The sequence below is a fragment of the Crocodylus siamensis genome, chromosome 3 (genome assembly GCF_052110815.1).
Source record: "Crocodylus siamensis isolate JL-2025a chromosome 3, ASM5211081v1, whole genome shotgun sequence".
NCBI classification, from domain to species: Eukaryota; Metazoa; Chordata; order Crocodylia; family Crocodylidae; genus Crocodylus; species Crocodylus siamensis.
This window is the reverse complement of record NC_143397.1, coordinates 166738565-166763936: the sequence shown is the minus strand read 5'-3', so window position 1 is coordinate 166763936 and position 25372 is coordinate 166738565. Positions and strand designations below refer to the sequence as shown.

Sequence of the window (25372 nt, the reverse complement as noted above, 5' to 3'; positions counted from 1 at the left end):
GTGAATATTAACAATGTCTCCTTATATGTATGCCTTTGACAGAATTACTTAGTCTTTTACATTCATTCTAGCACATTAGGGAAGGAGAGTGAGGTGCAGGATTTCCTTAGAACAGTATTTGATCTAAATGGTACTGGGGGAAGCTTTGTATATAACATTTAAATGCCATATTTTTAAGTTAATTGCAGAAACAATGGTGGCATCTCAAAAAGCTGCTAGTTTGGAATAATTATGTTTAATTGAGAGCATTAGGCTCAGCATTCCTGTCCTTACACTGTAATGTCTTGCTGGCATGAAGAAAAAGAATATTTTTGGAATGTAATATCAGCCAAGTCTCGACACACATGGCAGATAAAATTGGCATGGACTCCCTCAGTTGTGCTTTCAATGGAGTACTGAACTGGAGGAATTTGGGTAGTTTTATTTTTTTTCATAAGTGTTAGAAAGGACAGGGCCATGCTCCCAGCTCCCTTCTTTATCACATCTAATTTTTTGCTTCCTTAAAGTTAGATTTGCTGTGACAGTCAATTGGATCAATTCTGTTAGGGAGCTTACAAATGTTTGCCCTGCCCAATCTATGATCTTGTGGCTTACTTGAAGCCATGTGATTGTAGACCAGGAACAGCAGGTACCAATGTTTGCCAGTCCTGGGGCCTGCAACAGGAACCCAGTATAAGTAACTTGGGTTGTGCTCTGGATGTGTGTTAACCAGGAATGGGTTAACCCATTCCTGATCTAAATTAGTTCATGTATTCAGGTGGCCCATTTAACCTCCCTGAATATCTGCACAAATTGGGATTTAGACCAACTTAGCCCTTGTTAGGTCAATCTAAATGTAATGTCTGCCCATATCTTAACATGTAACATCAGACAATTCTTTCCCCACTTGATTTACTGGAATCACATTATCTGCTACTTGAACTTTCACTGTATAATTTTTCATGCTTTGGCTATTAATTTTTCCACAGTGGAATTCTCACTACAGCATAGGTTCATCATTGTGTTCTATGGGAGTTACCATTAAAAGCTGTGCAAATTATTGGTATTTTGGATTTCATTAACCTGATTTTTTCCATTGTTTTCTATAAAACAAAGACCCGGCAAAATATTTTTCACATTGAATGGAATATTCCATTCAGCTTGAAATAAACCATTTTGTTTTTAGGCCCTCACAAGAAAAGCAGTGGAAATGAAAGGCTAGATTTAAAAATCAGGAGCAGCCTTTTAAACCAAGAGCCACAGCACATACCAAGGATTTGAGAGCCCCTGGTACATTTTTTCTTCTTCCAGAAGGGATTGAAATTCATATCTTTCACCTTATCAAAGAGTGCTCTGGGCTGGCGTGTTCTCAATCCTTGCTGCTGATACTGTTCAGCTTTATATTGATAGTTAAATGTTCACTGAAGCCAAGGTGAGATCTCTAGCCATCAAGGTATAAAGACATTCTCACATCATCTGTCTCAATGATCGTTTATGTACACCAGGGGCAGGCAATTATTTTGGGCAGAGGGCCACTTACTGAGTTTTGGTAAGCCATCGAGAGCTGCATGACAGGCAGTCTAGGGCAGATAAATATTAATTTTCTAAACTTTTTAGGGGCCCCACAGGCCAGATAGAATGGCCTGGTGGGCTGCATCCAGCCCCTGGGCCACATTTTGCCCACCCCTGACGTACATTATAAAACCTTTGGTACCTTATGTACCCACTGCCAATTGATGTGGCAAAAGTGAAACTGGAAGTCCCATCGTGGCACTTCCGCTTTCGTCGCTGTGAGCCAAGTCCCACTTTTTCCACCGCGGCCCACAGCAAAGCAGCTTGCATGGGGCCTCCCTCCCTATCGTCTGGCACACTGGTGCTGGGGAGTGAAAACCCCAGTGCAGTGGACATGGCAGGAAGGGTTGGCAGCTGGACAGTTCTGGCCAGAGCAGGCAAAGACCAAAATGCAGTACCTGCGTACCCCCTGGCCATGTGTCACGTACCCCCAGGGGTACGTGTACCGTGGGTTGAGAAACACTGCTATAAAATATGGAACAGCTCCAGTAGGAGGATTACAAGGAGACCCATTGCAGAATACATTATAGTCTCAGGTTTAAGACTCCATCCCCTTTGAACTGATTCATCCTTTAGCAGTGGATTTGAACTAAGGTTTCTCAGGTGAATGTCCTAACTACCAAGTGATAGTGGCTAGGGCAGACATTACACATACACTGGTTTAAGTAATCAGAAACTAGTTTAATAAACCTGTAACAGAATATGATTTCATTGCACATAAACCAATTTCAAATGACTGAAACTGTTTTAAGATAAACCTGGTTGAATGTAGTATCAGACTTAACTGATTTGGGTCAAACCTGTTTATGCAATGTCTCTCCCAGACCCCTTCCTAGTTTAGGTTAGATCAGAGTCCCCCAACTTCTCAGATGCTTTGCAGCCCTGGACTGGGCTGTCTGCTCCAGAGAACAGGGCTGGTCCCACCCCTCTGCTCCCTCACCAGAGCTCCGGCAGAGACTGCAGGCACAGCAGGGTCTGCATGGCTTCCTTCTGCCCCACACCCCCCTCACTGCTTGCTGCTCAAGCAAGGATCCCCTCCCCCTTCAACAGCATAGACCCCAGCCCCATGGACCCTCGGCATGTGGTATGCTAGCTAATGCTGAGAGGTGTGTGTGAATTAACTGGAATAGGCAGGCAGAACAATGTCCACTTAGGTGCTTTTTGCAGCTAATCAACAGGTCAGCTGGTAATGTCCCTCTGTTCCTTCCTTGGAAAAAGCTATTTAAGAAAAGCTTGAACTAATGAGAGAGGCTTTTGTTTTCTGATGGGCTGATAAACGCCGTATTATCAGCTCCTTGCTGGCTCCTTTGCTTGTCAGGTTTGCAGACAGTATGAAGAAGCAGGGAGAGGAAGATTGAAAAGCTCGATACGATCAACAGATGCATGCACTGCACACCCCCTTTGCCTCAGAATGCTAGCCAGGGGGTGGAACCTGGCAACACTCCCACCCCTTGAGCAGCAAGCAGAGAAAGGCCTAGGATGGCAGGCAGGGTGGGGGTTTACAGCCCTCCTTAATCAGAGGTCCTGCAAGGGTCTGGCCATATCCCCGCCCCCCCAACTCAGCACTGTGGAAGGGAAGAGAGGTTTGATCTAGTGCCCCCTGGCTTCTAGCCTGAGCCACTGCAGGCATGTGCCTGCATTTCCTCAGTCCAGGGGGGATGTGTGCAGTTGTTGCAAACTGATTCAATCTAGGCAGGTTAGACTAACCTGCAAAGATTGAATCAATTCAGGCTTGGGCTTTTTGAATGTCTGTCCCTAGGTAGTGTGTCCTGCAGCAGATCTCCCATGAGTTTTTCTTGTTGGAGCTCATCTACTTTGTATAAAATGCAGTCACCAAGGCAGGTATATCAAATAATTGGTTTGTTTTAGACAAAACTATTTACCATATCCCCATATGTCCCACACAAAAAAATCTGCATTTTTTGTGCACAATAACTATTTCACTGTAGGAAAAAAAAGCTTAGGTCTACTCTAGAGTCCTAATACTGTATCCCTTCTTTTGGTCATGCTGCAACCTATGTTGTACACAGAACTATTTGTGTGCACTGGAATTCACGCACAAACTGGTATGTGTAGGCACAGCTGAAGCACCTTTAAAAACTTGACAGAGAAAATTATGAGAGAGACTGTTTCTTGGAAGTCAAAGTGATTCTTTTCTTTTAGAATTAGTTACCTCTTCTACTGGGCAAAGTTAAGTGTGCCACTAGTGATGGCCCACTATCAGGATAACCTGCTTCTGAAGTCCCGTGAAGAACAGGATTTTACTGTGGATCCTTTCTATTATGTCACTATCTGTGTATTTCCTTGTTGCTTCTCCTGAACTTCATGAGCATATCTTGTTGCTGAGAGAACTGAGGGGTTTTTTTTGTTTGATTTATTTTACTTTGTTTAAAAGCCTTTTTTTACCTGAGAAAGAAGGAGTTAAGGAAAATATGCTGGCTGCTCTTGAAATGTCAACCCCAGCATCTCATCACTCAGTGAAAAGCCTTCTTGTTTCCTTGCTCTGCTCCTCCTGCACTTCAAACAGTCCTATAATCCCTTTGACCTTAGAAGGTCAACAATATATAAAAAGTATCTTTCTTTGTATAAAAGCACATTAATCATTTTTATGTAGCCCTTTATTCTACAGCCACCCTTTTGAGGGTCCTGTGATATTTTAATTCAAGGACTTTCTTGTAGTATTAACATACATTATTTCTCTATATTTTTTATATAGATGGAAAAGGAAAATCTCTCAAGTCCACAGTCTGCAACTGTGGCTCAGTGAAGAAGTACAGATGCATGTAATTTTTTATGATTGATGTAACTGTATTTCCTTATTATTAAAACATAAATAGTTGTTCCAAAATGCATAGACATCGATAAAACTATATTATAAATGTTATTTAATGAAAATGCCTCAGGGATTAAATCTTGTCTTTATTAACAGAAGAGAAAACTTTAAGTATGCTACAATATACTTTTCTAAATAAGACAGGACTTTGAAGTCACAGAGCCAAATTCTGATATCAGTTATGTCAGTGTAAATTTGGAGTTTAAGCCAACTGGATTTTCATCAGTAAGAACAGAATTCAGTCCCTGGTAAGGATTCTGCAAAAATTTCATTCAGAAAGGGAGTAAAAAGATTAGAAACCTAATTATATGTATTGGATCCCTAAAGAAAATTGCTGCTAAACTTAATTAACTGTGTGGAGCCTGTATAAGGTCACCCCAAGGTCAGCATAAGAAGTACAAGTGTGGGATTGAAACAACATGTGGATGGGGAGTGTGACTGCCAAGGAGAAAAAGGGGGAGAATGGGCATTTAAGTCAGTCACTGCTCAAATCTTCAGGAGAGCTGTGCTAGGCTATGAAAGAGGCCTGGGTGCTTGTAAGTGGAGAGTGGAGTTACTGTATTCTGAGGCCCTGATTCAGGACAGCAATTAAACAAATGCTGAAGTTCTTTTAACTTCAGTGGGACTTAGCCCATATGCTTTTGATTCAGCATGTGCTTAAATGCTTTGCTGAATCAAGGCTTAAATTCAGTGCAGGTGGCAGACAGGAGTTTATGTGGTTTGTAGGTAACAGCTGCACCAAGTCAGTCAGTCCTGGCCAAGTCTGCAAGAGCTGTGCAAAGTTGAAGGTAGCTTAATTTACACCCCCTTAACTCTCTGTACTTACTTTGCTTGTAGGTATGCAGGAATAACTTATTTTAATTTGTGCACTTGAATGTTGGTTCTCCAGCATGATTCACATCCCTTGCCAAGAGCATGACAGTAAACTTAGTAACTATAACTTTGCATCCTTTTGAAACCAGAAGGCATTCCCGATTATTAGCTGGGTTGATATTGAGTTGGAGGCTTTGAAAAGAAGAAAAAGGAGATGTTTTTGAATTGCTTGGTTCAAAGGGAAACCACAGGCTGGCAGAACTGCTTGAAGTGTGCTGGTCTGAGGTTTTTGAAGGTGAAATGGAGATTGCAGAGCAAATTTACCAATAGGGAAACTGTGTTGATATGCTATTCTTCTGTAAAAAAATTTTATTACAGATTTTATTTTTCAATTCAGCTATCTATCACAATACAAAAAGAAAACAAAAATAATAATTACAATCATAATTACCATCTGCATCATATAACATTTACATAATGTGCAAAACCCATTTAGTAGTCTTTTTAATATTAAATTATCAAGTCAAATAAATTGGTACAACTAGAAGAGGGACAATACACACAAGGCACAAAGAAGGAAAGTATAAAACGGTGGGAGTGAAGAGTCTGGGGTGACGAAGGAGGTCTGGTCTAGACTTTGGGTGTTCTTTAGTCAACTGTTTCTTACAAATTTCAGTTTACGTTTCTGCACCCTGATGCAGTTTAGCCCTGTGGCAGAAGTTCTCTGGCTACTGTGGCAGAACTCCATTGTTCTATTCTCTGTACTGGTTTGCTTTTTGACCCATGAAAAATCATTTGTTTTGTCACCCTGGTTGCTTTCAAAAACCATAAAAAAGTTTACTGGTGAAAGGCCTAAATTCAGAGGTAATACATAGTTCCCTGTTTATGTTTGATGCCACTGTCCAAAATCATTTTAATTCTAGTGGACACATCTACATGTGCAATCAATGCAACTAAAAAAGCTCTGGCACAATTTGAGCCGGAGTAAACTAATTTGGATGTCACCATCTATATGTCTGTTTAAGCTCAGAAATTTACTCTGTCATTGGATAGCCCTTGTGTCTGATGGGACAATCTGATGGTGCAGTAAATTAGTCTACACTGACCTAATCACTGTACACATGTAGATGGTGATGCGTTACTGAACAGTAAATTAGTTTACTGTTCAGTAAAGCATGTATGTAGATGCACCCAGTATCTGCTTCTTTTCACAGCTCTTTAACCAGGGGGATATTCCTATAACTGTGCACAAATGTTTTCACTGCAGTTCTAGCATGTATTGAAGAAATAACCTTACATTGTCCTTGCAGTGTCAAGGATACTCTAAATACATTTATTTGAATTACATGCAAACTATTAGAAGCATTTAGTAATAGCTTCAAGGCTATCTCATCAAAAAAGGCTGACAGGGATGACCAGGTCTGGAGAAGTGATGGAGAATCTTTACAATATCCTATATTTTCAGTGAACTAAGCAAAGCCTAGATAAAAGTGACAGGTCAGGAAATGTTTCAGCTGTATACTCTACCATATAACTGTGGCTAAAGGTTATAGTGACGTCAGATTTACAATGGAACTGTTTCCCTCCTCTACAATTTTTTTCTTTTCTCCACCCATTTTCTCCTACAACTGGTTTGTTGCCATCCTTTAAGAAAGAACTACACTAGACCATGGCTTTCCTAGACCACTTCAGTTAGCTGCTCTGTATTTCTTTATAGGGTAGTATAGGTAGTTCCAACATTCCTCTGTTTCATTAATTCTCTTTTGAAATCCCCCCTAGAAGAGGTAATGGTGGTCATGCTGGAACCGGCTCATGGGACACAGGACAGAGAATATACATGTTCAGAAGTCAGGAGTCTGAAAACACACTTATTCAATATGGCACAAAACTTCCTCCTGGAGAGTTCTGGGCATTGTCCCAAGCCCTATATTAAGATCTTGACCATCTTTTAAAACAGGCTGGTGAGAGGATGACACATAGATGGTTTGAAATCTTGAAAAACTTTGGCAAAACATTTAATTTTCAATGTGGTAATTTTTCCTTAGAGGTTTGGATAAAATGCTGGCCACTTATGAATGTCTTCTGGTAGCTGTAGATGGGGAGTTTCTAAATGCAGCTTTGTGAGATTTTCAAGATTCTTTTGTAACTTTATCCTTAAGTATTTAATTGCCCCATTGCCTATGAAAGTTTGACTGGGAGAATGCCATGCTACAAGTGATCTCATATTGTTCTAGCTTTTTTCAGTTAATTCAATATTCCTAAATTGAGCCAAATTATTGGATTCATGCTAAAAGGGAAGGGGTTGTGTTTTCAGGGCTCACTATAAATAGGCACCATTCATACTAAATGAAACTCTGCATTCAGCCAGTCTTGATGACTCAAATATGTGGCTGACCGCATATAGCAATGACCATGGACATTAGGTCTGGATCAGAGAGGAAAGGGGATCGTGGACAACTGTGGTGCTTTTTAGGAGGTATAATGAGTTTGAAATTATGCCTTTGGTTAAGATGTAAGATGCAGACCTCATCTGTAGAAGCTTATCTAAAACCAGGCCTGTAAATAGTTTGATTCATGGCCCAGTACAGTCCCTCATGGTTGGGCATGGCATTTCAGATTTTTGTGCTTACTTGGAATCCTGTATCAATTGCCATACCAGGTCTGCCTCTTCTGTGACTCAGTCCTCCAGCCAGGTCACATTTAGCTTTATCCCTTATAGGACTCCAGTATCCTTGAACAGAAATGAACAGATTGCAAGCAATGCTTCCTCCTTGTTTCCTCTTCAAATTCCTTTTCTTTCAGAGTAACAGGACTCCAGGCTTCTCCCTGGACTCTTGAGCACTTGAGAAGTCCATAGGCAAATATAATCTGCATATTAGGGGATCTTCTCCAAGAACCCCATTCCTTGTACAAGACTGCCAACCTCAGGGCTATCTTTCTGGACCTCCTTTGTCTATTCCCTTTCAAGAGCTCCCCACAATTTATCTTCCAAAGGAATTCTGACATGTATCTCCTTCTCCAGGACCTTCCCATTAATTTAGTCCCCTTTCCTCAGGTTCAGCTCCCCCCCTTTTATAGAATAAATCAGGTTCCTTCTATTTGTTATTAATAAGTACTAGCTGGCCCTATATGTATAGCATATACTATTTGTATGGAGTGGCTGGTCCTGGGCCTTCTGGCCCTACAAGAGACAAGCTACTGGTCAGAATGTGAAAAATGAATTGCTGGAAGATATATAACCTTCCCACCTCTGTAGTGTGGCAACAGCAGTGCATCAGCACCAAAAGACCTTGTATAACCCCCAGCACCAATTGTGGGGCCACAATAAAAAATGGCTGCTGATAGCAGCCACATGATAGCAATTGTGTTTGCAGCAGCAACCTGAAGCCACTGCTGTCCCTGTGCACTGTGGCGGGCCAGTAGGGGGTGCTCCTGCATTGAGCCACCCACCTTGCTGTGCTTGACCACCTTCCAGGCTCCGAGTGCCTCCCTGGGGGCACCTCAAGTTCGGCCAACCCCCTTCCTGGAGCACACCCGCAAGCCTGGGGGTAATGCCACCACTACCCAGGGTCTGGACTGATCTTGGCCCTGTACCCCCAGGAAACACAGGCCTAGTAGTCCTTGAGGGTACTTGACCCACTGCAAGAACTTGGGGTGCTTTCCTCAATCTGAAGCACAAATAGTGGTCTCCCTTAGTCAGCCAGACCAAGGGGATCCCAAGGCATAATCTAGATCCTCTTCCAATAAGTCTCCCATGCTAGGTACAGAGGAGAACTTTATTGGTTATAAGGAGTAGGTTTGAAATAGGGTACAGGGTAGAGCAACATCTGAGAAATCCCTTAGAGCAAACAATGGCATGGTATCCTTTGATTATGCATGTGTGTTACTGCAAGCTATATGTCTAGTTAGATTTCAAGTAGCTTACTCACAAGTATTATCCAGAGGCAAGTATTTCCTTTGGAGGCAAGCAGTTCATTGATCATGAGTTTCGAGAGAGAGAGTTTTTCTGAGCGTTTTCATCCTGGCTGCTGCCCCACCTCCTGGGCAGTCTTTAACTTATAGCGACTTTATGACCTCATTTACCTGATCCAATGAAGGGCAGCAGTTGTTGGCTGCCAGCCAACCAATTTGAAATGCATAACTGGTTGCCAGGTAGACTGGCAGGGTGTCTAGCCCCCTTGCAGTCATGATGACATTGCTTAAAACAATACAGAGTTTAAGCCTCCCTGCCCAGGTGTGTGAGGCCAGTCATATAGGCAGTGGGAGCAGGTTTTGCCTTCCCTCAGGAATGTATCCAGCTGATGTTACAACTTGGGATTACCTGAAGAAGATGGGGCCAGGGATGTCTGCCCTCTGCAGTGACCATGGTAACCAAATTGTCAGACAGGTCATCAGCTTGATAGCAGAATTTGGGGAGAGACAGAGATGGCATTCTGCCACATGCACTGGGTTCTTAGCCATACTCCTATGTTGCTGTTGACGAAGACCATTTCTGTCTGTCAGGTTATAAGCCTTAAGGGTCAGGGTTATCATATTATACCACTACTGTATCTAGTAAGGGTCTTAAGTTATCTGAGCCATTCCAGCTGTTAATAAACCTGACCTGGTTTACATATATGGTATTGGGCACAATTTTTTCTTACTCCTCTGCCAGCACTGTAGAGACATTGATTTATAGTTCAAAGTATGATGTGTGATCCCATTTTATTTTGGGAATTAGTGAAAACTTCTTTAAGGGGAAGTTGAGAGAATGCTCCTCCAGGGCCTTGTTGAACAAGGTAAGGAGCTCACTTTAAGCAGTTTAAAACAAATATTTATAATAAACAGCAGATAAACTCTCTGTCTCTTTGGTATTTTTAATTATGTGCCTAAGCCCTTCTGCTGGAGCTTTTGTACTTTAGCAAAAAGAGTTTCATGGGCTTTGATTAAAGAAGCAAAATTGGAACTGCACAGATGTGTGTAAAAATTAAATTTATTGTTTATTTATATCTCTGGCCATGGTGCATGACTTATTAGTGTGTCTCAGACTGCCATGACTCTTGGAAGTCTTGTCATAACCAACAAAGAACAAACTCTTCTTAGGACAGGTGCAAGATAATTCATACTTATTTCTAGTGAGTTTATGTAGGAGCTCTGGGGAAGGATTCTTGACATATTCTTAGTCCATCTCCTTGACTTCCAGGAAGCACCATATTTTACCTTTATTCTTTTTTTTTTTTTTAGCTCCAACAAAAATAAAAATTCTGCTGTTAAAGAAAGACTTTCAGAGTTTCACAAAAAAGCTTGCTAAATGAAGTTGAAAAGGCTCATTGGTATCCAGGAAGCAGTCAATTTCCCTCTTCATAAACATCTCAATTTCCTTCTTCATAAACTGAGATGAGCAAAAGCATGAAAAAAAATGAGATATTAAACCTCCGTCTAATTACTTGCTTGCACAGTATGCCAGGAGTAAATTGCAATGGAAATTAATGCATGGTCAGAGAACATCTTTGTGCTAATGGATTCAAACCAGAGCTTCTCTGAGATGAGAAATTCATATCTGAATATGTTTTATAAATGGGTTAGAAAAGTTCATAATCTCAATCTTTTGCATACATAAACCTCCACACAATCAGACAGTCCCATAGAATAAATTCCAATATTCTGCTGGTGGCTTACAATTAGCAACTTGGCAATGCGTCTGTGAAAACTCTCTCTCTCTCTCTCTCTCAGGCATGTGTGATTATATATGTTAGCCAGTATCATTTAGACCCACTTACAGAGACTGCAACTATGATAAACCTACCCTGAGTATCCAAGGTACCATCCACAGCCAGTTTGTTGACAGAAACTATTTGGCATTTTGGGCTGTGGTATAAGGACAAGAGTTTTGCCAGCCCACATTGTGTTCCAGTTTGTGAAGCTCTTCTACAGTTGAACAGATCTCCTGTAAAAGTGTTCAGTCAACCTTAGCCTGTTTCAACAAGCCATGAATGTTCTTAAGTTTAATGGAAATTCAAAATCCCCTAAAGTTCAAGAGATTAGCGTAAGGTTTAGGACCACAGCAGCACCCTTAAAGAAATGGCATCTTAAAAGTGGTTTTAAATGCAGATTGAAAAAGAGTTTAAACATATATATGTCATCCCACATATACTCCCTTTGCAATAACCTATACATTTAACTACCTTGTGGAAAACACAGCCATGCCCAGACCTCTTGGTAGTCAACTGTGCGTAAAAAGAGTAGATGAACTGTTGGAGGGAAAAGCAACCCTACCATATATCTTGGGGTTAACATATTTATCTGGGTGTGGAGGTCAGGAGGGAAGAAGGATAGCAAAAGAGGGTGGGGCAGGGCTCTGGCAGAAGGAAAACCAACAAGAATATAACAAAAAATAAAAGCCACTGGAAAGAAGTTTTAACCAACTAGAAAACTGGTATTTTCAGGCTGAGAAGAGCAGGTTGAAGCAGACTTATGCTTTTCTGGGCCCTCACTGGATCCAATACTTAAATAAACATGAAAATGTCATGAGAACACCTCCATATAGACTACACCAATAAAGAGAGTGAAGAAAGGCTGCAACTTGTATCCCATAAAATAACACAGAGGGGATCAACTGTTTTGGTGGGTGTGCCACAAATTAAACCTCATGCCTTCCCTGGGTACCAATCCTATCTTCTTTCCCCTGCCTGATCTGCTGCTCTGCTTCTGCTCCCTGCCTATAACACATTGGAGATGGAGATCCAGATAGCAGTGGGAAGGGGAGCCTTCAGCACAGCTTTCCCATTTCTAGATCTGGTGTTTGTGGGTCAGAAATAGGTGGACAGAATGTGCTGGAGAGAAGCATCCATTGGAGTGCTGGGGAAGTGGGGTGGATATACCTTTAGGCAACGTCCGGATGAGTGTGGCCATGTGGTATGTGGCGCCGCAGACGTGGTATGTGGTATACTGCACATCCAGCTGTTTTCTGTGCTGTAAGGTAGCAGCACGGGAGGGTTTTTTGACCGTGGGAGATCCTGGGGGTCAAAAAACCCCTGCTGCTAAAATTAAAAAGTGGAGTGGTGGACATGGGGGCAGCATGCACTCCTCAAAATCAGAATCCGGCTGGCTGAAGCCACACTCCAGCTGCTGGCCAGGCTGCAAGTGGCAGGATTGCCACTGCAGCCCTAGGAGGCCCCCAGGATCCCAGGAAAGGCTGCTGAGGCTGAGGCCAGCACTGTGCAGGCCCCGCCTCCTCTACCCCACCCTGACACGCACCAGAGGGCACATGGCATAGGCATTCCCTGGGGACAAGTAGAAGCAGCACAAGGTGTGTGGCTGCTTCTTGTCCCCAGGAAAACAAATGTCCACACTCGTATGGCCTTAGAGGCTTGCACCTCTCAGAAAATTACTTTTGATTTGGATGTGTTGAAGATGAATAAAGACAATTTAGTTATAAAAGATGGCAAGCTTATGTGATCCTCTTCCTTTGAAATACATCATTGTAGCCACATTAACTGGCTTAGTGGCTCTATGTGAAATTATCATTGCTATCAGCTGTCTAATAGCTCCAAAAACAATGTTCTACCTCATCCAGACCTTATAAGAATTTTATAAGTAATTAATAAGAAAAAAATACAGTTCAGAGTAGTTTGGAGATTCTCAATTTTTTTTGTAGGACACGTACCCTTTTTTAAGTTTGCCTTACTGCTGTATACCCCTAATGAGAAACAGTATAATCATGTTGATATCATGAATAATAAAAAAGTCTTTTTGTCACTATAGCAACTTAAGAGATGCTGTTGAGTTCTTCCTTTTTTATCTTTTCCTACATTTATATTTTCCCTTTTTCTCCTGCTTTCCCATTTCTTGCATTTAGTTTAGTGTCCTCATATCATTTGCAACTTTCTAGTAAATTGGGATCTTGCCTCTGGTTGCTTTCTTTTTCTATAGTTTTTGATATTGTAAGACTGCCTTTGGGCTCCATTATGGGCATGGTACAAGACTAAAACTAAGAGAGGGTGAAGATTTCATGGATTTTTAGGGTCGGAAGGGATCTCAGTAGATCATCAAGTCTGACCGCCTGCCCCGGGCAGGAGAGAGTGCTGGGGTCAGATGACCCCAGCCAGGTGCTTGTCCAGTCTCTTCTTAAAGACCTCCAAGGTATGGGAGAGCACCACCTCTCTTGTAAACTCATTCCCAATTCTGGTAACCCTTACTGTGAAGAAGTTCTTTTTGATGTCCAATCTAAATCTGCTGTCTGTCTGTTTGGTCCCATTGTTTCTAGTCACCCCAAGGGGCACCCTGGTAAACAGAGTATGTCCTATTGCTTGCTGCCCTCTCCCGCCCCTGATGAATTTGTAGTTGGCCACAAGTTCACCCCTCAGCCTTGTCTTGCGGAGGCCAAAGAGATCCTTCTTGCAGGACCTTACCTGCAGGTCCCTAACCATATGAGTGGTCCTCTGGACTCTCTCCACATCCTTCTTGAAGTGCAGCGCCCAAAACTGGACACAGTACTCCAGCTGTGGCCTTACTAATGCTGCATAAAGTGGAAGTATCACTTCCTTAGACCTGTTTGTGACGCACCTGCTAATACATGATAGAGTACGGTTAGCTTTACTTATCACTTTGTCACATTGACAACTTACGTTCACCTTGGAGTCTACTATAACTCTGCAATCCCTTTCTGCTGCTGTGGTACTTAGAAGGTCATCCCCCAATCTGTATGTGTTGGTGATTCTTTTTCCCTAGGTGTAGCACTTTGCACTTATCTTTGTTAAACTGCAGATGGGAGATGAGAGACTGCCTCTGATTGTTTTAACCTTTAGACAGGGTTACTGTAAAGAAGCAGTTATATGGAGTCTTTCAGAATCTCTGGAGTCCAGCATATAATTGCATATGTTTGTCAGAAGAAGCTGCAGCGAATATTTTATACTATTTCTCCATTGCCTGCACTGACTCCTATGTTTGTTGGGATAACTGAAGTAGTCATCTTTGGTCTGTGCACAACTATAGGCCTGATGCAGAGTCTATTATAGATAACAGAAAACACTGCATAGACTTAATCTGGGTTTGAATCAGGCCCTCCATGGGTTGGCTTATGACTGAGATACCAGTTCTCTTCCAAGGCAACTAAGCTTGATGGTTTGTGCTCAATATTAGCAGGCTCCAGATTTAAATATTATGGGGTAAAAATTAAGTGTTCTCAGTTTATAGTCAAGGCCAGTCCTGAGCCTGGAACTTATTTTCCTCATTGATCCAAGAGAATTTAAGTGAACTGATCTTTAGGTCATGGTGCAAAAGGAAAAACTCTTTCCCAAGCTTCCCTGGGCCTGGCGGCTGTACTGAGGAAGGCTTTTGTTTTTTTGAAGCAGCTTTAAACTAATACGTTAAACTATGTACATGCACCCAGAAGCTTTGGTAACAGAGACCTTTATAAATTAATCTTTTATTTCTTGGCACTCTTTCATGCAAACCAGCACTGTACCATACAACACAATGGCCTGGAGTCATCAAAGTGATAGCAGGGTCAAAAGTTGCCTGGTACCAAGGGAACAGGCTACAACTCACTGGAGTTTAGAAGCTGTTTTAGGTTGATTTCCTTTCCATTTAATGTTTAAGCTTTGATTTAGAGTTTCCAGTTGAGAACAATAGATCTGAGGGATGGATGTTTAAGACCAAATGAATAATGCCAAACACATACACAGCTCATGCCAGGACTTTTTGCAAGAAAAGTACTGGATGTTAAAATTGAATAGGCTTTTCCGCTTTAACCTCTCTCTCTTTCTCTCTGTGCAACACAGGATTGTAAAATGCTTGTTTTCTGGCATAGGTCCTCTAAACAAATACTGATATGATGTCTGTACATCTGCAGTGCACAGTTAATGGAAATTCATAGATAACATCCCTGGGATTCCTAAAGATACCATGTCATCCAGGGGCAATGATTTTTAAGTGATATATTTTATTGAACCAACTTTATAATTGGGAGAGATGTTAGTCAAGCTTTTGGGCACAAGACATAAGAAAGGGCACTTTGTGCCTGAAAGCTGGTCTGGCATCTTTCCCAACTATATTGTTAGTCCGATAAGGTATGACCTAAAAACCCTTGCCCTGATATATTTTCTGCACTATTACAGCTACAAAATCACTCCAGCACCACTCATTTCATCCAATAAGTAATTTATTTTCACAGTTCAAAGAGTGCACAAAAATTGTATTCTCAAAATAGGAGTGATAGCAGTAGCTATGTATAATTTGGTGAATGGAGTTGTTCATATATTTAGACCAAAACTCAACATTTTAGTTCTAGTTGACTCTGAAATTTATTCTCATTTTACTTCAGAACAAACTGATTTTTAAAACTTCTTGGTGACATAGGAATTCCAGCCTCTCCCCACCTCCAAAAAAAGAAAAAAGAGAGAGAGAAAAAAACCTAAAGAAAAAAATAAAAAAAAATCTGGAACATATTGATGCTTGGCTTTTCTAAAATGAAGCATGCTTCCTGGAGCTCCAGCTCAGTAAAACTGACATGATTTTTGCCAAATTTGATAATGCTTTTCTGTGGTTCATCTGATAAGATTCATGACCTTATCACTCCAAAGCTGCCAGTGCTTGGAAGATCACCAGCTCTGGGACCATGGTGCTATGTAGACACCCTCAGCACTAGGGACCTAGGGTCTGCCAGGGTCCCACTTCCAACCAGTTGGAGACCTAGTTCATCTGAATCTCAATGTGCTCTCAGTTGCAAGGTTTTGACGGGCAAATCCCAGTGTAAGAGCCACTATTAAACATCTACGTTTAATAAATTTAGATTTTAGGAAATTTTAACAGATTTAAAAAGTTTAATTTCCACAAAATATCAGAAGCAAAATAAAAATTGTAACACAAGTGATCTTTTGATTCTGTTTAGAGAAACAGTCTGTAGTAATGTAATCATCAAGTGCTTGTTCTTTAGCAGGATATTTTTACATAACAGAAGACCTGTTGCCTCTAGTGATTTTTCTTAGATAAAAATATTAGATCTACTCATGTTTATCAAGCCACTTGTTTCTTACAAATGATGCAGACATACTCTGAGTGTGCAAAAAAAAGAAGAAATATACGTAAAAAAGAAAGGCAAGAATGGCAAAGACAGGGAATACAACTCCTGTCTGTCTGTTTTACTTGTAACCTTAGTGCTAGAGAAATTCAGGCCCAGCACATGGTCTGATCATCTGTTTCAAGACACCAGAATCTTTTATCAGCACTGAGTTTTTGAAGGCAGTGCTTTTGCTGCCTTTCTCATTGCAAGGTCCCAACAGTGTTGGAAAGGTGGATCTGTCTTGTTAGCCCACCAAGTCTTAATAGACAAAGGCAAAAAGAGAAAAACAGGAGGGGGAAAAATAAAGTGACAAAGGAAAATGACACATCAGGAAGGATGTGGTACGAGGATCCCATTGGCATGTCTCAGGTATTTTTCAAGCATTAGCTGAAGTTAGTGGAAGAGGTGATGTGATTCCTTCTCATAATTTTTCTGCTCAGTGTCTTTCAAGATAAGTACAATGAGGGCTTAATAGTGTCATGGTGCCTTTTACTCCTTCAGAGAAATAGAAAGTAACAGCCTTCATAGTAAAGCTTGCTCCTCTCAGTCCACTACTCTCACCTTGTGAATCCTAGGTAGATGACGTCTGTCTATATAAGATGAGTTGGCAATCTCATCACATTAACCAGTCAGAACATATTTCAGCTATGACTACTGCTTTCCATTTCTAAATTTAACTGCATGGTCCTGTCATGGCCACCTGTGACTTGAGTAACAGCTTTGGGGACCCATAATTCTTTTATTCTACGTAATTCCATTTGTACCTGCCTATTTGGCTGTAATCTTTGTTAAGTGTCATGACAAAACCCTGGGGTACTGGGATACTCCCAGAGCTGCATTCTGGGTTTGTATAAGCTCATTGGTCCCCCATGCTGCTGAATGGGTATGTCCAGGTTATTAATTTGCTCAGAAATCACTTTGGTAAAGTCACAAAAAAACCAAAAGCCTTTATTACAAGGAATAACAAATGGTATAAAACAGAAAAAGTGGTCAACTGCTTTGACAATAGAGTACACTCAGGTAGGCTCTGGAGCGGTGAGAGACGTGCGGGTGAAGCCCGCCGTGCCCCCGCTCCCCCGAAGCCCCCCAGACACCCCATCAGCAGCCGCCGAGCCCCCTGCCGACCCCCAGCACAGCCGGAGGTGAGCGGGCTCGTGGTGGGAAGGGGTTAACTCCTTGCTTGCTGGGAGGAGGCGGCTGCCTGGTGCCGGGCTGGGTCAAGCCCCCGCCCAGGCCCCTACTTGGCCCAGCCCCTCAGGGAGCCGTGCGAACAGGCTGCATAAACAGGTGCTCGAGTTAGTGCAGAGTTCGCGCAGGGGAGGGCGTGGGAGGGCATGAGACCCTGCCTGCGACCCCCCCCCCCCCAGCCATAGCCAGCCCCAGCTGTAGCCAGCCTACCAGATGCATAACACGGATGGGCACACGACGCACCCCGAGGGTCCCCTTGGGCTCTGCGGCCCCCTCATCGGGCACCTCAGAAACGGCCACCCAGACGGAGCCCATGGTTCCGGGCTCCACGCAGATGGAGCCCCTGGCTCTTGGCTGCAGGAGCTGCCTGTCCCTTTTTCAGGCTCTGGGGCCCGGAAGCATGGCCACTTCCCCTTGCGGGGTGTGCTCCCTACTGGGGTCTCTGGCGTGCCAGCTGGAGGAGCTCCAGGCCACAGTCCAGAGACTGCGTGCCATCAGGGACTGTGAGCAGGAGATAGACTCCTACTGACAGGCCCTTCTCCCCCGGGAGCCGCAGGGGAGAGCTCCGTCTCCCTCCGCGACTAAGGAGGACTCTGGGACCTCCCGCTCTGCCCAGTCAGGGGCATGGACCAGGTGGTCAAGGGCCTCAAGGCCCGCCTCACCAAGGCCCCTGCCCCGCCGGAGCTTAGCAACAGGTTTGCACCTCTTGCAGCCCCGGCAGAGCCCACGCAGTTGCCAGCTCCCGCAGGCAACCCAGGCTCGACTGCAGCTACTGGCCCCGCTCTCCCCAAGACAAAGCGTAAGGTGTTTGTTGTGGGAGACTCCATCCTGCGGGGCACTGAGGGGGCAATCTGCCGCCCCGACCCCTTAGCCCGGGAAGTCTGCTGCTTCCCGGGGGCCCGCATCCGAGACATTGCGGGGAGGATCCCGCAGCTCCTCCGGCCCACAGACCACTACCCCATGCTCCTTATTCATGTGGGCACCAATGACACGGCTCGGAGCACCCCCAGCCAGGTCATGAGGTGCTACAGGGAGTTGGGAGCGGGGCTTAGGGGTCTGGGAGCTCAGGTGGTGTTTTCGTCGATCCTCCCAGTCTTGGGCTATTGGCTGAGGAGGGAGAGGAGGATCCACGCGGTGAACGAAAGACTGCGGCGCTGGTGTTATCGGGAAGGCTTTGGCTTCCATGACCACAGCCCGCTCTTTGGAGAGAGAGGCAGTGAGCTGCTGGGAAGAGATGGCCTCCACCTCTCTCCCCTGGGGAGGATGCTCTTCTCAGCCAGGCTGGCTGACCTGCTCCACCGGGCTTTAAACTAAGCCCGCTGGGGGATGGGGGGACTACTGCCCCTGCTGGCCCGCTGAACGGCCCTTGCAAAGCCAGCGGACCAAGGCACTTAAGGGGGCACTTAAGGGAGCCCACCCCTGCCCCAGCCCTGGCACAATCTGTGGGCAAGGCAAGAGCCCCCAAGGGCACACTTGCCTGCCTGTACTCTAATGCCAGGAGCCTGGGCAACAAGCAGGACGAGCTCGTCCTCCTGCTCAGTGCAAAGAAATATGATGTCATTGGGATAATGGAGACCTGGTGGGACTCCACCCATGACTGGACCACGGGTATAGAGGGCTATACCCTATACAGGAGGGATCGTGTTGACAAAAGGGGCAGGGGTGTAGCTCTCTATGTGAAGGAAAGCTACATGTCCCTAAAAGCTGATGTTGGCGACCGGCATGGACAGCTAGAGACCCTCTGGGTAAAAATTCGTGGGGAATTCGGCACAGGGGACACAACGGTGGGAGTCTACTACAGACCTCCCACTCAAAGTCCCGAGCTTGACCAGGAGTTCGCCCGGGAACTGACTGAGGCCACTTGCTCCAGGACCTTGGTTGTCATGGGTGACTTCAATTACCCGGACATCTCGTGGGAAGATCACTCAGCTAAATCTGAGCAGGCGCAAAGCTTTCTCTCGTGCATGGATGACCTCTACCTGACTCAAGAAGTCTATGGGCCGATGAGAGGCAAAGCGCTGCTTGACCTGGTACTGGCTATGGGGGACGACCTAATCGGCGACCTAGTGATTGATGGGAAGTTGGGTGACAGCGACCACAAGCTGATCACCTTCACCATCCTCCGTAAAGCTGGCAAGTCAGTCAGCAACACAGAAGTCCTTGACTTCAGAAAAGCCGACTTTGACAAGCTCAAGAGGCTTGTCGGTCAGGCCCTCAGGGACCATGACCCCAGGGAGATGGGAGTTCAAGAAGGGTGGTTGCTTCTCAAGGAAGCGATCCTCAGTGCACAAGCTAAATCTATTCCAACACGGAGGAAAGGCAGCAAGAAGGCACAGCAGCCCCCCTGGCTCTCCAGAGACCTAGCGGACCTACTGTGGCTAAAAAGGAAAGCCTACAAAGGATGGAGGACGGGATTCACCTCCGCGCTGGTCTGGTCCTGCAGGGACCAAACCAGGAAAGCCAAGGCTGCAACTGAACTCCAACTAGCTTCAGGCATCAAGGACAACAAAAAGTCCTTTTTCAGATATGTGGGGAGCCGGAGGAAAAGCAAGGGCAATGTTGGACCCCTGCTAAACCAGATGGGGCAACTGACAACTGACGCCCAGGAAAAAGTCAACCTATTAAATAGGTACTTTGCGTCAGTCTTTCATCAGTCACACGGGATGCCCATGCCTGCTATGGGACAGGGAAATCTGGGTGAGGGCGATCAATGCTGACCTCATGAAGGAACACCTTGAGAAGCTGGATACCTTCAAGTCAGCTGGCCCTGACAATCTGCACCCCAGGGTACTCAAGGAGCTGGCGAGCGTCATAGCCCAGCCCCTGGGACGGATCTTTGAAAACTCCTGGTGCTCTGGTGTAGTGCCCGAAGACTGGAAGAAGGCCAATGTGGTGCCGATCTTCAAGAAACGGAGGAGAGTGGATCCGGCTAACTACAGGCCCATTAGCCTGACTTCTATCCTGGGGAAGATCTTAGAAAAGTTTATTAAGGAGGCCATCCTTGAGGGACTGGCCCAGGCTAACATTCTAAGGGACAGCCAGCACGGGTTTGTTGTGGGTAGGTCTTGCTTGACCAATCTCCTTTCCTTCTATGACCAGGTGACCTATCACCTGGACAAGGGAGAAGAGATTGATGTCATATATCTTCACTTCAAAAAAGCTTTTGATCTGGTATCCCATGATCACCTCTTGGCCAAACTGGCCAGTTGTGGCCTTGGCTCAACCATGATCCGCTGGCTGGGAAATTGGCTCCGTGGTTGGACCCAGAGGGTTTTGATTGATGGCAGTCACTCATCATGGTGCCCTGTGACCAGTGGGGTCCCTCAAGGCTCTGTCCTGGGACCCATCCTGTTCAACATCTTCATTAACGATGTGGACATTGGAGTCAGGAGTGGACTGGCCAAGTTCGCCAATGACACCAAACTTTGGGGCAAAGCATCCACGCCAGAAGATAGGCGGGTGATCCAGGGTGACCTGGACAAGCTCAGCAAATGGGCAGACGAGAACCTCATGATGTTAGCACCGAAAAATGCAAGGTTCTCCACCTTGGGAGGAAAAACCTGCAGCACCCTTATAGGCTCGGCAGTGCTACGTTGGTTAGCACTACAGAAGAAAAAGACTTGGGGGTCATCATTGATCACAAGATGAACATGAGCCTGCAATGCGATGCTGCGGCTAGTAAAGCGACCAAAACGCTGGCATGCATCCATAGATGCTTCTCAAGCAAATCCCGGGATGTCATTCTCCCCTTGTACTCAGCCTTAGTGAGGCCGCACCTGGAGTACTGCATCCAGTTTTGGGCTCCACAATTCAAAAAGGATGTGAAGAAGCTTGAGAGAATCCAGAGGAGAGCCATGCGCATGATCAGAGGTCAGGAAAACAGATCTTACGATGACAGGCTGAGAGCCATGGGACTCTTTAGCCTGCAAAAGCGCAGGCTCAGGGGTGATCTGATGGCCACCTATAAGTTTATCAGGGGTGACCACCAGGATCTGGGGGAACGTCTGTTCACCAGAGCGCCCCAAGGGATGATGAGGTCGAACGGTCACAAACTCCTGCAAGACCATTTCAGGCTGGACATAAGAAAGAATTTCTTTACTGTCTGAGCCCCCAAGGTCTGGAACAAGCACCTACACTGAACACCTTCAAGAGTAAATTGGATGCTTATCTTGCTGGGATCCTATGACCCCAGCTGACTTCCTGCCCTTTGGGCAGGGGGCTGGACTCGATGATCTCCCGAGGTCCCTTCCAGCCCTAATCTCTATGAAATCTATGAAATCTATGAAATACAATAAAATAAGGCTCTGGACACTTTCAAGAAACATTAAGATGCCTATGTTGCTGGGATCCTTTGACCCAAGTTGACTTCCTGCCTCTTGGGCAGGGGACTGGACCCAGTGATCTTCTCAAGTTCCTTCTAGCCCTAATGTCTGTGAAATCTATGAAAACTGATTAAATCCTTGCTTTATGTTGAGAATGCCACCTAACTCCCATAAAAATTCCAGTGCAAATCTCCTGGGGTCAACCTCCTGTCACAGCTAGCTCCCTCTGTTCTCTCTCTCCTTACAGAAAACCCTCCCTGTCTTTCTCCACCCTCTAATGATCAGTCCCTCCAAAACATTCCGCAGTCACATGTACCTGTGATAAGTGTTACAAGCAACTTGATGCAGCAGACCAAGTTGGATTTTGTTACCTTGAACAATCCACAGCACAAGCCTCTGAGCAACATCATGCCCCTCTGATGAAATTCTCTTGCATGTTCTCCAGTCTTTGATTGTGGCAAAATACTGATGTAGATGCAGCAGCCAATATTAATATATAACATTTCTAGATAGGTCAGTATTTCTCTCAATAATTCATTAACAATGGGATAAGTGCTGAATTGGGCCTCAGTTCAATATAGATCTGAGCAGTACGTGGAGATGTGGTTTTTGACATAGGCCCCGGCACTCGAGAGCCAGGAGAAGTGGGGAGAGGAGGGATCCAGGCACACGTGTGTCCCGCACGCACGTGTGCCCCCTGACCAGACCTGAGGCAGAGGCGGACGCAGCAGCAGTGGAGCCAGCAGTGGGGGCAGCAGCAGCTGATCCCCGTAAGGTAAGTAGACGGAGGGACCGGACACAGCTGAGCCGGACCCAGAGGGGAAGCCCCCCGAATCCCTCTTAGCTCAGCTGGTAGGGAGCTGCACTGTGCAAACAGAGTGTGCAAACAGGGGGAGGGCTAGGGGGGGACTGTCCCCCCCAAGCTAGGGAGCACCCCTGGGGTTAACCCTTGGGGAGCCGGCTCCAGAGGCACCAGATCCCCCAGTGGAGGAGCGTAGGGGGCGGGACTGCTGGCAGGCACATCTGGGAAGACCGGAGTGCCTGATTGGCTGATTGGGGCAGCGGCAGGAAATTCAAACCGTGGCCTTTAAAAGCTGCAGTTTGACATAGCCTCTGGTGCTCAGGAGCCAGGAGCAGAAGGGAGAGGAGGGATCCAGGCACTCATGTGTCCCACACGCACGTGTGCCCCCTTACCAGACCTGAGGCAAAGGTGGACACAGCAGCAGCAGTGCCAGCAGCGGGGGCAGCAGCAGCTAATCCCCCTATGGTAAGTGGGCAGAGGGACTGGATGCAGCTGAGCCAGATCCAGAGGGGAAGCCGGCCGGATCCCTCTTAGCTGAGCTGGTAGGGAGCTGTACTGCGCAAAGAGAGTGTGCGAAGCACGCTGGTGTTTGTGTTGGCTTTCACACCAGCAGGCGAGCAGGAAGGACCAGGAGGGAGACTCCTACTAGGGCAGGGTGAAGGCACTGCACTAAGCTAAAGACAAACAGCAGCTCCTATGATGGTGTTAATGTGGAGTGCTGCCAGGGCCCCTGCCCAGGAGAAGCAGCCTACCCGGGGCTTGTCTGAGGCCTCCACCCAGACAGAGCCCATGGGGGAGCTGGTGTCCCCTACCTCCTGGCCTGTGGGGTTGCCCAGCAAGGCCCAGGGGGCAGGGATTGGGGACTCCCATGCCTGTCCTGCAGGCGCCTGCCTTAGGGCCTTGGAGGCACAGGTGAGGGAGCGCCAGGAGGAGGTTAGCAGGCTGAGGGGAATCAGGGAGGTGGAGGAAGAAATTGATGGCTATTTCCTTTCCCTGCAGGGCCACACACCCAAGGAAGAAGTACCTCGGGAAGTGCCCTCCACTGCAGAGTGGCAGATGGTCACCTCCAGAACCTAGGCTGCTCATAACACAGCAGTACCAGTTCCTCCAGGCTGGCTGGAGAACAGGTACAAGGCCCTGACAACACTGGAGGAGAAGGAGGGAGAGGAGGCAACTGGAGAGGAGGCAACTCCACACTCTCCATGCTCCAAACAGGCCAAAGGAGCTAAGCAGTCCCAGAGGAGAAAGCGTCAAGTGATTGTCATAGGCAACTCCATCCTGAGAGGTACAGAGGGCCCCATCTGTTGCTAGGACCCCTCAACACGCGAGGTCTACTGCCTACCCGGAGCAAAGATTCATGATGTGATGGGGATGATCCAGCCCAGCAATTACTACCCCATGGTCCTAATCCATGTGGGTACTAATGATACAGCCAGGAGAAGACCTGATCACCTGATGGCGGACTACTACGCTCTGGGGGGCGTACTGAAGGAGATAGGTGCACAGGTGGTATTCTCTTCTGTTCTACCAGTGAGCGGATGTGGAAGAAGGCATGAGATGTGCATCGCAGAGGCCAACTGGCGGCTTTGGAAATGGTGTCTTGATGCGGGTTTTGGCTTCCTTGACAACGACCCGCACATCATGATGAGAGACTTGCTCGGGTGAGATGGGCTCCACCTTTCCCCTAAAGGTAAGCATATGTTCTCTTCTAGGTTGGCGGATCTCCTCCAGTGGGCTTTAAACTAGGCTTATTTGGGGAAGGGGAAGACAAGGGAGGAGGAAGCCTTGGAACACTAAAACAAACAGCACCCACAAGTACAGCCCAGCCTAGGCCGACGAGTGGAACATATACACAGGTAAACAACAGGGGCCAGGGCAATGCTGTGATTAGGGGGCCAGTGCAAACATCCACTGGAGGCCTCAAGTGCCTCTACACAAATGCTCATAGTATGGGAAACAAGCAGGAGGAACTTACCTTCCTGCTAGCTGACACCAACCCAGACATAGTGGGGCTCACTGAAACGTGGTGGGACCCAATGCATGACTGGGCAGTGAATATCAAGGGCTATAGGCTGTACAGGAGGGACAGGACAGGGAGGAAATGTGGGGGTGTGGCGCTCTACATTAAGGAGGAATACACATCCTCACCAGGTAGCACAGAGTCAGAGGAGGGGCACACAGAAGTACTCTGGGTTAAAATACAAGGCAGTCGAGGGGAAAGAGACTTAATGGTGGGGGTCTACTATAGACCACCCAATCAAGGGAAAGAGCTAGACCAGGAATTCTTAAGTCAGCTCACGGAGGTAGTTAGGTCAAAGGACGTGGTCATCATGGGTGACCTGAACTTTCCAGACATCTGCTGGGAAGAGCAGTCAGCCAAGTCTGACCACTCATGTAGGTTCCTAGCCCAAATGCAGGACCTCCAGGGGAGGCGCCATGTTGGACCTGGTGCTGGCCATGGGTGATGACCTGGTGAGGGGGCTGTGGGTGCTTGACCACCTGGGCGACAGTGATCATTGCCTGCTGGAATTCACCATCCAGCACAAGGTGGCAAAGGCCTGCAGCAAGGCAGCAGCCCTAGATTTCAGGAGGGCGGACTTCAATGAGCTAAGGAGAATAGTTGGGGAAGCACTGAGGTCCCAGAGGGGAGGGGAGCCAGGTGTCCAAGAAGAGTGGTTGCTCCTTAAGTAGATGATCCTCCAAGCCCATAGGGAGGTAATCCCAACACAGATCAAAGGGGGCAGGAGGGCACACAAGCCCCCATGGCTCACCAAAAGCATCCTGGAATGTCTTCTAGCTAAAAGGGAGCCGCACACCCAATG

General features: G+C 46.0%; 1 pseudogene; it reads left to right on the top strand.

The window, feature by feature from the left end:
• Nucleotides 1–16574: 16574 nt before the first annotated feature.
• On the top strand, nt 16575–24296 carry LOC149869082 (uncharacterized; annotated as a pseudogene).
• The last annotated feature ends 1076 nt before the right edge of the window (nt 24297–25372 follow it).